This window comes from Xenopus laevis, chromosome 2S, assembly GCF_017654675.1.
Source record: "Xenopus laevis strain J_2021 chromosome 2S, Xenopus_laevis_v10.1, whole genome shotgun sequence".
Lineage (NCBI taxonomy): Eukaryota > Metazoa > Chordata > Amphibia > Anura > Pipidae > Xenopus > Xenopus laevis.
Genome location: NC_054374.1, coordinates 43,765,206 through 43,777,620, shown reverse-complemented (window position 1 = coordinate 43,777,620; position 12,415 = coordinate 43,765,206).

The window sequence follows — 12,415 nt, the reverse complement described above, 5'->3', positions numbered from 1 at the left end:
CTGTGTGCTTTTGAACTCCTATACAAATTCACGCGCTGTAGTCCTCCAGCCCCTGACAACTGGAGATATCGCGAGAGGAGTGTGCAGGGCTGATTCTACCCATGATGCCTTGCTCTCTTGACTTTCAGGAAAGTCGGGGCTTCAGTCAGTATCTCGTGGACATTTTCAAAAGTAGTTATAAAATGAGATTTTGTGAGATTTGAGTTGAATAAATTGAGGTATGTGGTTTGTTTTAACAGTTTTATTGCCTTCCTAGTGTTAACTCAATTGTGACAGGTTTCCTTTAAGTCATTAGATGGCGCTGTGATGCATATATAACTATTTGGCCATTCTATCTTGCTGAATATTTTTCATTTGTCTATTTCTATCTGTTTGGTGCCCAGATTTGATTGTGTAGTTGGGCTGATTTGGTGGGTTCTATGGTTGGGTAGTTGTGATTATGTTTAAATTCCACTTTTTAGGCAATCATAAACTAACATAAGAATTTATATAGAGTGGAGGATGGGAAAATCTATTTATTCTAATCTATTTGAATTTAAAAGCACCAACTTGAATTTGAATGTGAGATGTATCAACCTCGACCCTGGAAACCCTTTGAATATTCTCCACCTAAAAATTGCCGAGTTCATTTACAAGCCAATGGCAGAGGTCTGTTGAACCATTCAAATATGTTAATTGCCTTCCTGACATTCAAGTTTTTTTTCAGAGGAATACTTGATTATAATTTGATTACAATTTTCGTTTTGTTCGTATTCGATCGAACATTGGATGTTTGAGCTTTTTCATAACCTCCCAATCGAGTTGTGAGTACTGTAAATTCTAATTTATTAGTTTAAAAAATTCACATAACTTTGAAATTTGACCTTTGATAAATCTGCCTCATAATATACTTACATTTGACCTCAGCAAAAATCAAACAAGAAGGCAGGATGATAATATTGGGCGCAGAACAACATATGGGTCATGGCATTTGGGGGTGTTGGGGAAACAGAACCGACTGCTACTGGAGCCTATGGATTTCGTCTGGCCAACAATGAATTGTATTCCGGATCCGGGGAACTTGCACCAAGAAACACCGAGTGGATCAGAATAACAAGTTCCGTTTGTTATAGCCCAAACATAGGCTTATATAGGGTATAAGCAAAGACATCCCAATATAGTGACGTATTAGCATAGTATATGTCTTGTAATAGGTTCAGCATTCAGGATAGAAAAGAGAGAAATAACAGACAAATATGTGCGTGCGTATTAGCTAAGATATTTTGGCTAAGGCAAGCTGATAACATTCTTTATGGTACATGATGCTGCTTTTGCAAGGTTGTCTAAGAAGAGACAGTACAGGGTCGTACAGAAAAACAAGTACAGAGGTCTGTAAGGATCGGCACGTAGGCATGTTAACCCTTCAACCCCCTCTTTGATCATAACATGATCATAAGACAAAGAATACAAAGTTAAGCAGGGTTCTAGAGGTGGTCATAAAGAAGGGATAGTTGAGATTGCTCAGCAGTATGAATAAGAGAATTAACATGAGAACGAAAAGCACAAATGAGATACAAATTAAACAAAACAAGAACAGTATAACAGTAACAACAAGAATAGGATAAAATATAGCTGGCATAATTTGAGAACCAGTAGGAGACTAGCCAGTGAAAACATCATACTAGTGGTGCTGTAAATGATCTTGCAACTTGAGAACCTAAAGAAATTAATCTGTGTTTGGTAGCAACAGTTTTAACAACATTATCATAAAATTTATCAGTGTGTTTGCGATATGCAGCAACAGTGTCAGTATGATGATGAATAAGTGAATGACACAGAGAAATAGGGAGTTGATAATTAGCAATAAGTAAAATTAACCTAAACTATAAACTCACCTAAATGCAAATAACCGTATTGAGACTACTATGCTCTGAAGAGGGGGCTAGGCCTGTCTTCAAAACCAAGAACTCATTCTTGACCAGCAGAATTAACACAACTACATGCTGGAGAGTTCCTAATCCATCCCAATCTTGTTATTTGCCTTAACTATACAAACTACTTCAGTTTAAAATAATTATCATGAAGTATTACAAATCTAATTCAACCAACACCCAAAAGATTCCATGCTATGTATTTTGAAATATTGCGTTTAGTAAACATAAGTCTCTTTATCCATGTTCCAGTGCCGTTTAGAAAAGATGTTTTGAATAAAGGCATCTGCAAAGGTATTGTCCCAATTATAGTTCTTAGAAGTGATGAACTTAATATACTTGCATCTCCATGATATAGTCGTGTTCTTGTAGAGACAGGTGTCAGCAAACATGTTCTTTAAAGTGCTTTGGATAGAGACATGGAAAAGACGTCCGTAATTAAAGGGAACTGTGAAATAGGAATGGTTCCTATCTATCACAGATTTCGAATTATCAGTAAAGAGTATTCATTTGAAATCATCATCATAAACATGTAGCAAGAAAAACGATTGCCAAAATCTTCCACATGCTCAGTTGTTCTATAGAAGTAAACAAATTATAATGTTAGAAACTACTTTTATAAAGAATTTCAGAGTCAGGATCTTGAATCCTGATACGGTAGATATGTTTAGCATTAGGTTTTGTACTTTGAGAAATTATAAACACAGTAAGTTTATAAAGGGCATAAAATTATAGCAATATAAAGAAAACCATGAAAACACTATCTTGCTTAAGTAAAACTAAATATATATACAAATATATAAAATATATATACTAGATATATATGTTCCACCCCTTATGCTTAATTGCCCTTGCTTCATATTGTAACTCTTTAATCTTATTTACAATTCCACAAAAAATATGAAACCTTACTATGGTAAACAATTCTCTTAAGAAGATTGTGGCATGATATTAAAAAATTTGCTGTTACATTATCCTAATCTACAATTTCTATGGCAGGAGCTGAAGTAGCAATAATACAGGTACCATAGCTATTCTCTGGTAACCAAACATAAGGCCATGTACCATATATAAAGAAGTAGGTAGATTTCTATGTTATTAATCCATAAATAGCTAATTTTATTTTAAAATAGAATAGGTTCCAAAACTCTATACTTTTCTTAAAGTTAGTATCTGTCAAGAGTTGTTTTATAAATACCATCTTCTGCTCGATGTTAAATTCATTAGCTTCATCTTTGGTTGCCTGTAAAAACACACTTAGACCAATCATTATTTTTCATGTGTCATTTAAACATGTTTAATGCTTTAATAGTGCTATTTTCCAAGCCGTATATAAATAATAATTGTTATTGTTAAACTAGTTTATGAGCAGAAATTGGGAAAACTACCATGGGTAGTCCCATTGAATCAGTTGGCCTAATGCCACATACCCAACAATTAGTTTTATTGGTTCCCTTAGTTATTCTTTTTTTGTAAAGTTATGTAATGATTTGATTGTTCATAAAAATTAGTTTTGCTAGAGGACATATGAACGAAACCAAAAATCAGTAGTACTTAAAATACAAATACATGCTTGTCGGGTACACTTGCTCTACTACAATTTGAAACATGTATCTATATATCTTTGTTATGTAATTTTACTGAAGTAGGTATTACTGATTGCACTTAGAAAGGACCTTCAAATCTTGGGTCCAAGCTGTTCCTCACGTAATTTCTAATCACTACCCAGTCACCCAGTTTAAGATAGTGTGAACCAGTATTGACATTTGGATCTGGAATAGAATCAAAAACATATTTGTGTATTTCATTTAGACATTTCTGTACAACAGCTACATATACAATCCCATTCTTAGGGCTGACCCAGACAGAATGTCATAGGGTGACAGTTTGTAAGGGCCTTTTGGATTGGCGCATATTGAGAACAAATCAATGGAAGGAAGTTAACCCAAGACTTTGTTTCTTCAGAATCCATTAAATTTTATTCTATATAACACCATTTAGGCTTTCAACCTTCCTAAAACTCTGAGGGTTATTTTTATTTAAGACATTATCTGCCCTGTAAAATGTGTACTGCTGTTACTTTCAATGTAGGTTGGTAAAGAATACCTACATATTACCTCATTTAAAGTTTCTTAGCAGTTGCTTTTGTTGTAGCCTTAGCAACTTGGCCATGCCTCAGGCCATCCTGAGAACATTTCAATACATTCATATGTACCTAATTTAGGCAGTTGGCTGTAGTTTATTTGTAATCGCTGGAAGAAACTATAAAAATAGGTCTTCCCGTGTCCCGGAGGTGATCAGTCTCTGTCCCGTCCTCTATTGGTCGACCTGTGTCCTTTGTATCGGCTGATGAGCAGTCAGAATCTGCAGCCTCACTTTGGGCATTAAAATTGATAAGGACACAAACAGTCATGAGGATATCTATTCCCATCCTAATTAGATTATGGGTGTACACCAGAAGAACCACACTGACACAAGATGTGCAGTATAGAAAAAGCTTCTCCCCATCCTGCTATTTTATCTACCTATGGGTCTACATAAAATCCCCCTGTGGGGCTACACCTATACACACATATTGTTTACACATTTCTCCGTAGACCTTTAAAACCTTTACTTCCCATGATGGGAAAATTTCACAGAATTACAGTATAAATAGGTTGAAATAAATCAGGAGCTAGATAAAGCTGTCTTGAGATCAGAGGTCCCGACAAAACTTTTATCCATTTCCGAGATAAGTCTTAATATTGCAACAAATTTAGATAATTGGTAAATATAGTGCAAGAAAGCTTAGTAAGGGTAAGCTGTTTTGGAATGGAAGGTCCCGACAAAACCTTGTCAACCTAGTTCAGCGGTAATCCTTAATCATGCAAAATATTTAGGATGCAATTAATGACAAAAAACACAAAAACACTTACCGGTATAACAAGACAATTATGACATGCACAACATGTAAAGAACAGTACGGAAGCGCTGCAACCTTACAGGATCACCCGTCTCAAGTAGCAAAACCTGAGTTTACTACAAACTCTTGAGCTTTACTAAAAACTCTTTGTGAGTCCACCACGACTCCTTTGAATTTACAGGTTTCACCATTAATGGGTGGTGGCAATTTCTTTGAATTTTTCGCACCCATATTGAAATAAAACACACTGTTTGCTTGCACCAAATAAGTAGTGAGTTTTTTTGTGAGAAAAGAAGACAGGGCAAATAGAAATACTAAAATTAAATGTATGTAGTGTTACATGCAACTTGCAGAGTTCCTTAGGAAGACTGCGTATTTGAAAGAATACTATAGAAGTGGTTATTACAACTTATATCCTAGATTTCAGAAATAATAATAAAATACAGCCTGTCTCTGGATGGCAGATATATATATATATAGATTTATAGGGAACGTGTGGTTTCTAAACTCAAATACTACTACTGAGCACAAAAAAGACGTGAAAAAGAAACAGAGGAAAGCGATCGCAATAAATCAAGACAATTTACGGGCTGTCTTGGGAGCAAGGGTCCTTAATATAGCGATCGTTTTACATGTAATTATACACAACAAAAATATGCCTTAAATACCTTGAAAAGTTGTTAGAACATACAAACAGTAAAAGACAGACACATACAACATGCAGTTGAATACAAGGCAGTGACGTCAGAGCAGAAATCCATTCCAGGAGTCACAATATATATCAACCGGGGGCCCCTTTCTTTAAACCTGGAGTTTACCCAAAACTCCTAAACCTGGAGTTAACTCTGAACTCCTATTGAATCCCTCGTCAGGGATTTCCTTATATAAATAGCTCACCAAAAGCTATTTGTTTCCCCAAAAAGCTAAGAATACAGCATTAAGCATATACGGATGGCAAGAAAAATATCATCTAAAAGACAGATCTTTTGCTTACCTTTTCCGTGCCGCTTACTGTAACCGCTTCTGACAACAGACTGTTGGGGAAACAGAACCGACTGCTACTGGAGCCTATGGATTTCGTCTGGCCAACAATGCCTCGTATTCCAGATCCGGGGAACTTGCACCAAGAAACACCAACGAGTGGATCAGAATAACAAGTTCCGTTTATTATAGCCCAAACATAGGCTTATATAGGGTATAAGCAAAGACATCCCAATATAGTGACGTATTAGCATAGTATATGTCTTGTAATAGGTTCAGCATTCAGGATAGAAAAGAGAGAAATAACAGACAAATATGTGCATGCGTATTAGCTAAGATATTTTGGCTAAGGCAAGCTGATAACATTGTTTATGGTACATGATGCTGCTTTTGCAAGGTTGTCTAAGAAGAGACAGTACAGGGTCGTACAGAAAAAAAAGTACAGAGGTCTGTAAGGATCGGCACGTTGGCATGTTAACCCTTCAGGGGGCAAGTCTGTGCCAAGTGTGGGGCAGGGCCATTACATCAGAGGCGGTTATTGGCCATTACATCAGAGGCTTGGATCAAAAGGGAACAGGTGGCAACCATATATCTAAACCTTCCAACTCAGTGTCTCAGTGAGCACAGGCCTCCACTGTTTTTAATGCCTGCCACAGGCCACTTTTTTGCCTCCCACCAGCACTAATTGGAGAACACTAGCAGCAGGGCTGCCATTAGAAATCACAGGGCCCCGTACAACAAAATTTTCAGGGCCCCATCCACTCTGGTGCTCTGTCCTTACAGATAGATACAGTGTCAGACTGGAAAGCCTGGGGTCCACCAGGAAACCTGATGTCAAGGGCCCGCATATCCCCCCTTGGACCAAATTAGCACCCACTATAAGATATCAAAATTAACATTTTTATTTGAAAAACAAAACTAAAATGGCAGTAAATATTAAATTATAATACAAAAGCATATTAAATATTTGAAATACATGCACATACAACAATTACACATTTTATCAGACTATTGTTCATAAATAAATTACATCAAACTGACAAAACACTAAACATTATCTTGCATTGAATTCCCAGATTGAAAAGTGCACAGAGCAACCCATTTTAAATAAGAAGTTTATGCAAGAGTGTAGATGACTTGATTTGAAATTATCAATTATGTCATCATACAATAATCTAGCATCAATGTCCCTTTATATTGTACATGTATGGTACCCAGGACCGCCATCAGAAATCGCAGGGCCCCATACGACAAAATTTCCTGGGCCCCCTGGCCCTGGGCTGCACCCACCGCAAGCCCCACTTACAGGTCCGCCCCCCACCACACAGTAAAAAAACAAAAAAATATTGGTGGCTAGAGTTCCCACATGTTAATAAAAAATAAAAAGATATTGGTGGTCAGGGCCCCCCATAAAAAAAACATTTGCGGCCAGGGCCCCTCCCATTAAAAAATATTGGTGGCTATTATACAAACTGGTCTCCCCCCATACCCCGGTTGCTCCAATAGTTCGCAACCCATCTTTCCTTCCTGGGTTACAGGCCCGTTCGTTTAGCTGGTGGTCCGCGAATCGGTTGCTTAGAGTTTATAACATTCTCACAGTCAGAGGCCCCTTTTCAATGTCTTATTTAAAAGAGAACTATGATATCCCCGACTCTGAGATCTTTAGGGCTACCCAACTTCTACACTGGACACAGCAATGTTGGTCTCTGAGGGATCCCGAAGCACCCACTCAGACCTACTTTGAGAGGTGGTGCACCAATCCTTCTTTCACCCCTAAGGCTGTCTCTCTACTGTACCGTAATATGATCTCTCCAGCTAATCTCACAGATCTGAAATATATCAAAGCTTGGCACAAAGAATTGGAGATTACCTTAGCAGAAGGAGATTGGGTGAAGGCATGGGACAACCTCAAACATAGTTCTAGGAATACCACACTCTCTGAAGCGGGGTATAAAGTCCTTTTCAGATGGTACTTGACGCCTGTGAGATTGGCTAGGATACATCATTCTCCTCTAGACCACTGCTTCCGCGGTTACTCATCCTCAGGTACCATGACTCACATTTGGTGGTCGTGCCCTAGAGTGACTAGGTTTTGGACTCGGGTATACAATATGATTTTCTCTGTTTTACAGCTTAACCTGACAAAATCCCCATCTGAAGCCCTTCTGGGTGTCCCCCCTCGTAGTGTCCCCACTCTAAAGCTTAAACTATTAAACCACATTTTCCTTGCCGCTAGGCAAACTATCGCTAAGTCATGGAAATCCCCCACCATCAATTTTACAATGTTTTAAAGCAAATTGAACTGGATTTTTATAAATGAGAGACTTTCCGGCATAGCCACTGAGACTCTTTCTAAAGTGATGAAGATATGGCAACCTTGGATCTCATATAGGTTTGGCGATTCCATACCTCTTAGTATTGCATCATTGTGAAACCTATCTCTGTAACTGGTTCTACTGTATCAATAGTATTCTCTACACCACTAACATATCTGATGCTGCAATGTCACAGCTGTCCTTAGCCCTTTTAGTCTTTTCTCATCCCTTCTCCCCCCCTCTCTTTTTTTTTTTTTTTTCTTTCCCTTTCTTTATTGTCCTTTACTTTTTCTATTCCCTGGTTACTTACTGTTATGCCTTCCATACATCTTTGATGTTTTGGCTGCGTTCAATGGCCATCCAAATATACACGTTCACCCCTCTATTATGTTCTATTCATATTCTGTGGGGACCTGTCCCAATTTCTGTATGTTGCCTACTGCCAGTACAATGTATTTGAACCAAAAGGGGTTCCATTGTGTAACTGATTTATACTCTCGTACCTCGGTTGTACTTTCATTGATGTTTTTCAGTACGAAATGTCATGTTCAGTATATGCTACTATTTCTCTGAAAATTTCCATAAATAAAGATATTTAAAAAAAAAAATATTGGTGGCTAGGACCCCACATGAGAAAAAAAATTGGTGGCCAGCCCCCCCCCCACATTATGAGAAAAGAAGTTTGGCGTGGCCGGGCCCCCCTTACCCTCGGGCCCCCTACAACTCTCCCCCTTGTCCCCCCCCTGATGGCTGCCCTGATGGTACCTGTCATCCAGAATGCTCAAGACCATGGGTTTTCCTTATAAGGGATGTTTCTGTTATCAGGATCTCCATACTTAAGCCCTGGGTGCCCCTTGGTGCTCTACCACTTGTGTCATTGAAAATTACCGGTTCTGTATCATTCATCTCTGATGTATAGTATACTGTTGATGCCAATGTCTGTCTTGATGGCCATTTTGAAATTAGGAAACATGTTTTTCTTCTGTGGCATAATTTTTAGGCATCTTGCATCAACTAGAGGGCAAGTAAGTATTGGTTGTGGGTTGACCTTGATGAGCCTGTTTTTTCCACTCTTAGCTACTATGTATTTTATCATGCATTCCAGGTCAAGTTCTCTGGTGCCAGTGGCACACAAAATTTGTAATGTGGTGGGCAGGTATTTGTGGTGTGAAAAAAACAATACCTGCAAAGAACCAATGCCAAGACATGCATAATGCAAGGACGGGTGCTCAGTCATTTTATTTTAAACAATGCAGATCACAAAACTTCAGGTTTCCACATTCTCAGGTACTGTCACGTGTCCACTTGGTTATGCTGGTATCATTTTCTTTTAGGGTTCATGGCATCATGTTATTTTCGCTTGCACAAACTTTAAAGGGTTACTAAAATCTAACTTTGTTATACTCACAATAGTAGTTGCGTTTACAATAAAAACATTAGTTAAACCAAACCAGCATTCTATGAACGTCTGGCTGTAATACAAATTGTGTGCTCTCTTTTTTTGCAAGGTGAGATGGATCCTTCGGATCCTGTTAACAATCTATGGGACAAATTTACTAAAGGGTGAAGTGACTAACGCTAGCGAAAATACGCCAGTGTGACGTCATTTTGCCACTTCGCTGATTTACTCGTGGACCTACACTAGCGCTTCTTTGCACCCTTATGCCAGGCAAAGTTGCGCTATGGCGAAGGGACGTAACTACGCTAATTCACTAATTTGCGGTTTTAATGAACATTACCTCTTGACCAGGCGAAGTGCAATAGAGTAGATAGGACTGGTCCCAAAAAACGCTGGCGTCTTTTACTTTTTTTAAGGGTGATAGGCTGAAAAAGTTGGTAATTTTTTTTTTCTAACATATGGCACATAAACTATACAGTGGGCACATGTAAAGGGCAATATAACAACTCTATTTTATTTTATGAAGCTTTCCCAGGCTTGTGTAATGTAATGTATTTGCAGCTACACATACGTCCATTGTACTTTAACTTTGCACCGTACGCAAATTAGGCATCGCTAGCGTAACTTCACTTTGCTTGACGAAATTAACACTAGCGCAACTTAGCTACTTTTCACCTCCCTGTCCGCAACTTTAGATTTTAGTGAATTTGCGCAGTGCTGGCGAATCTACGCCAGGCGAAGTGTGTCGAAGTCAACGCAGGCGCAACTTTGGAGGTAAGTAAATTTGCCCTTATGAGGGAAATCTAATCATATTTGCAAAGAGAGCAATTATTGCATTTCGAATCTTAATTGCATATTGCGAACCTTTAATACCTGCTTGAAGGTGGCATAAACGTTTAATTTTTTCATTAAAGGGGTGGTTCACCTTTGTTGATTTTTAGTATGTTATAGAATGGCCAATTCTAAGCAACTTTCCAATTGGTCTTTATTTTTTATAGTTTTATAATTATTTGCCTTTTTCTTCTGGCTATTTCCAGCCTTCAAAAATGGCGTCGCTGACCCCATCAAAAAGGCAAATGCTCTGCAAGGCTACAAATGTATTGTTATAGCAGAATACCACTCTCTACATCATACTAAAAGTTAACTCAAAGGTGAGCAACCCCCTTTACTTTTATCACATACACTGCACACTATCGTAAACTTTAAAATTCACAATCGCTATTCTACTGTCACGTGAGGGGCAAAGGGTTCTCAAAGGTAAAAATTTTCTCTGCAAACATTTATTCACATTTTGAACGAATTGTGAATGATTTTTGCATTAGCATCCAATTTTACATCCCCCCAATTGTAAATATGAGTATGTAGATAGCTAGCTAGACAGACAGATTTATAGATAATAGGGGTTAAACTATTATCCATGAAGAAGGCTCCATGAAGTAAATGAAGAAAATGAAGTATCCAAACCAATGTTTTTTTAAACACAAAGTTTGATTCCTTTAAATACAATGGTTTTTTTTTTTTGATGGACAGTATTCAACACTGAGTGTGAACACTGACACCCGGTGGTGGAAAGCGAAATTAAACACAAATGTCCAATGGCAAAAGAAAAAAACTTTCTTACTGACACTTCAATATGGACATATGACGTCATCTTGGTGCCAGAATTCACTGATGGGGGTGGGTCTTTAATGGCCACACTGTTATTACACCATATCCTTGAGAAAGGACGTGGGACCGAAACATCGGATTAAGATGTAAACTTGTATAATAAAAGCATTTTTTTCACCTCTACTACAGTGAGTGCTGATCCTCCAAACATTATCTATGCAATTTTGATTGTGCACTTATAGAACTTACCAGATGCAGTAAGCCATGCAGATAACCACAGGTAAAAACAAGAGACCCAGCAGGGCACATCCTGGAATCAGTCCAATCACTAGTTGATAAGTAGAGTCAGCTAGATCACAAAATAAACAAAAGTGTCAGAAACATGTTAGCTGCAAATTGACAGCAAAACACAGGCATCTACTTTTGGTATTATACTGGGTGAATTAATATACAGTAATTGCAGATTAATTACCAAATGGTATAACCAGAAGATGGTGGGGGGGGGGCAGGCTCTGTGTGAAAGCTCTTAGGTCTCCACAACTTTGGGATGGAAGAGTCCTTACATATATACATACATTTTAGACTTAAATCTGAAGATATAAACATCTAAGTTCCTATTGGGTCCCTTATATATTCTTTGGCCCCCAGCAGTCACTGAGACTGCTATCTTTTGTTATGTTTCTGATACTAAATAATCAGACAAGAGCTGGGGCTGTAAGTGAGGGATAGTGTGTATAGTAACCCAAAATGGTGTCACAAGATGGGGGTTGGAACTGTCAAATGGCTTGGATGGTGAGATAAGTAACACTTCATAACAAGTCCATCAAAGTTTTATCCCACACAGTGTTTCTCTTATACAAACCCATGTTTGCTTAATTATATTTGCACTCTTAGGGGCCGGGTCCTTTTGCTATGTACAATATTCCACATCTACCCTATTTGATTTAAAAACAGCAGATACACACGGAATACATCTTTATTTGCTATGTACAGTATTCCACATCTACCCTATTTGATTTAAAAACAGCACATACACACTGTATATATCTTTCTTTGCTATGTACAATATTCCACATCTACCTTATTTAATTTAAAAACAGCAGATACATACTGTATACATCTTCATTCTTTGTTGTGGGGTCAGTTGATGCAGCATAGCTGTTGGTGAGCGGGAGGCACTGCACAAAATAAAAAGCCAGGAGCCAAAGACTCCACATTTTAGAAAGCGAAAGAGACTAGTATCAGAGAGAAGCTTACCAACGGCTGAATTGCAATGGTTTCTGCTTCAAAAGTGGCTTGT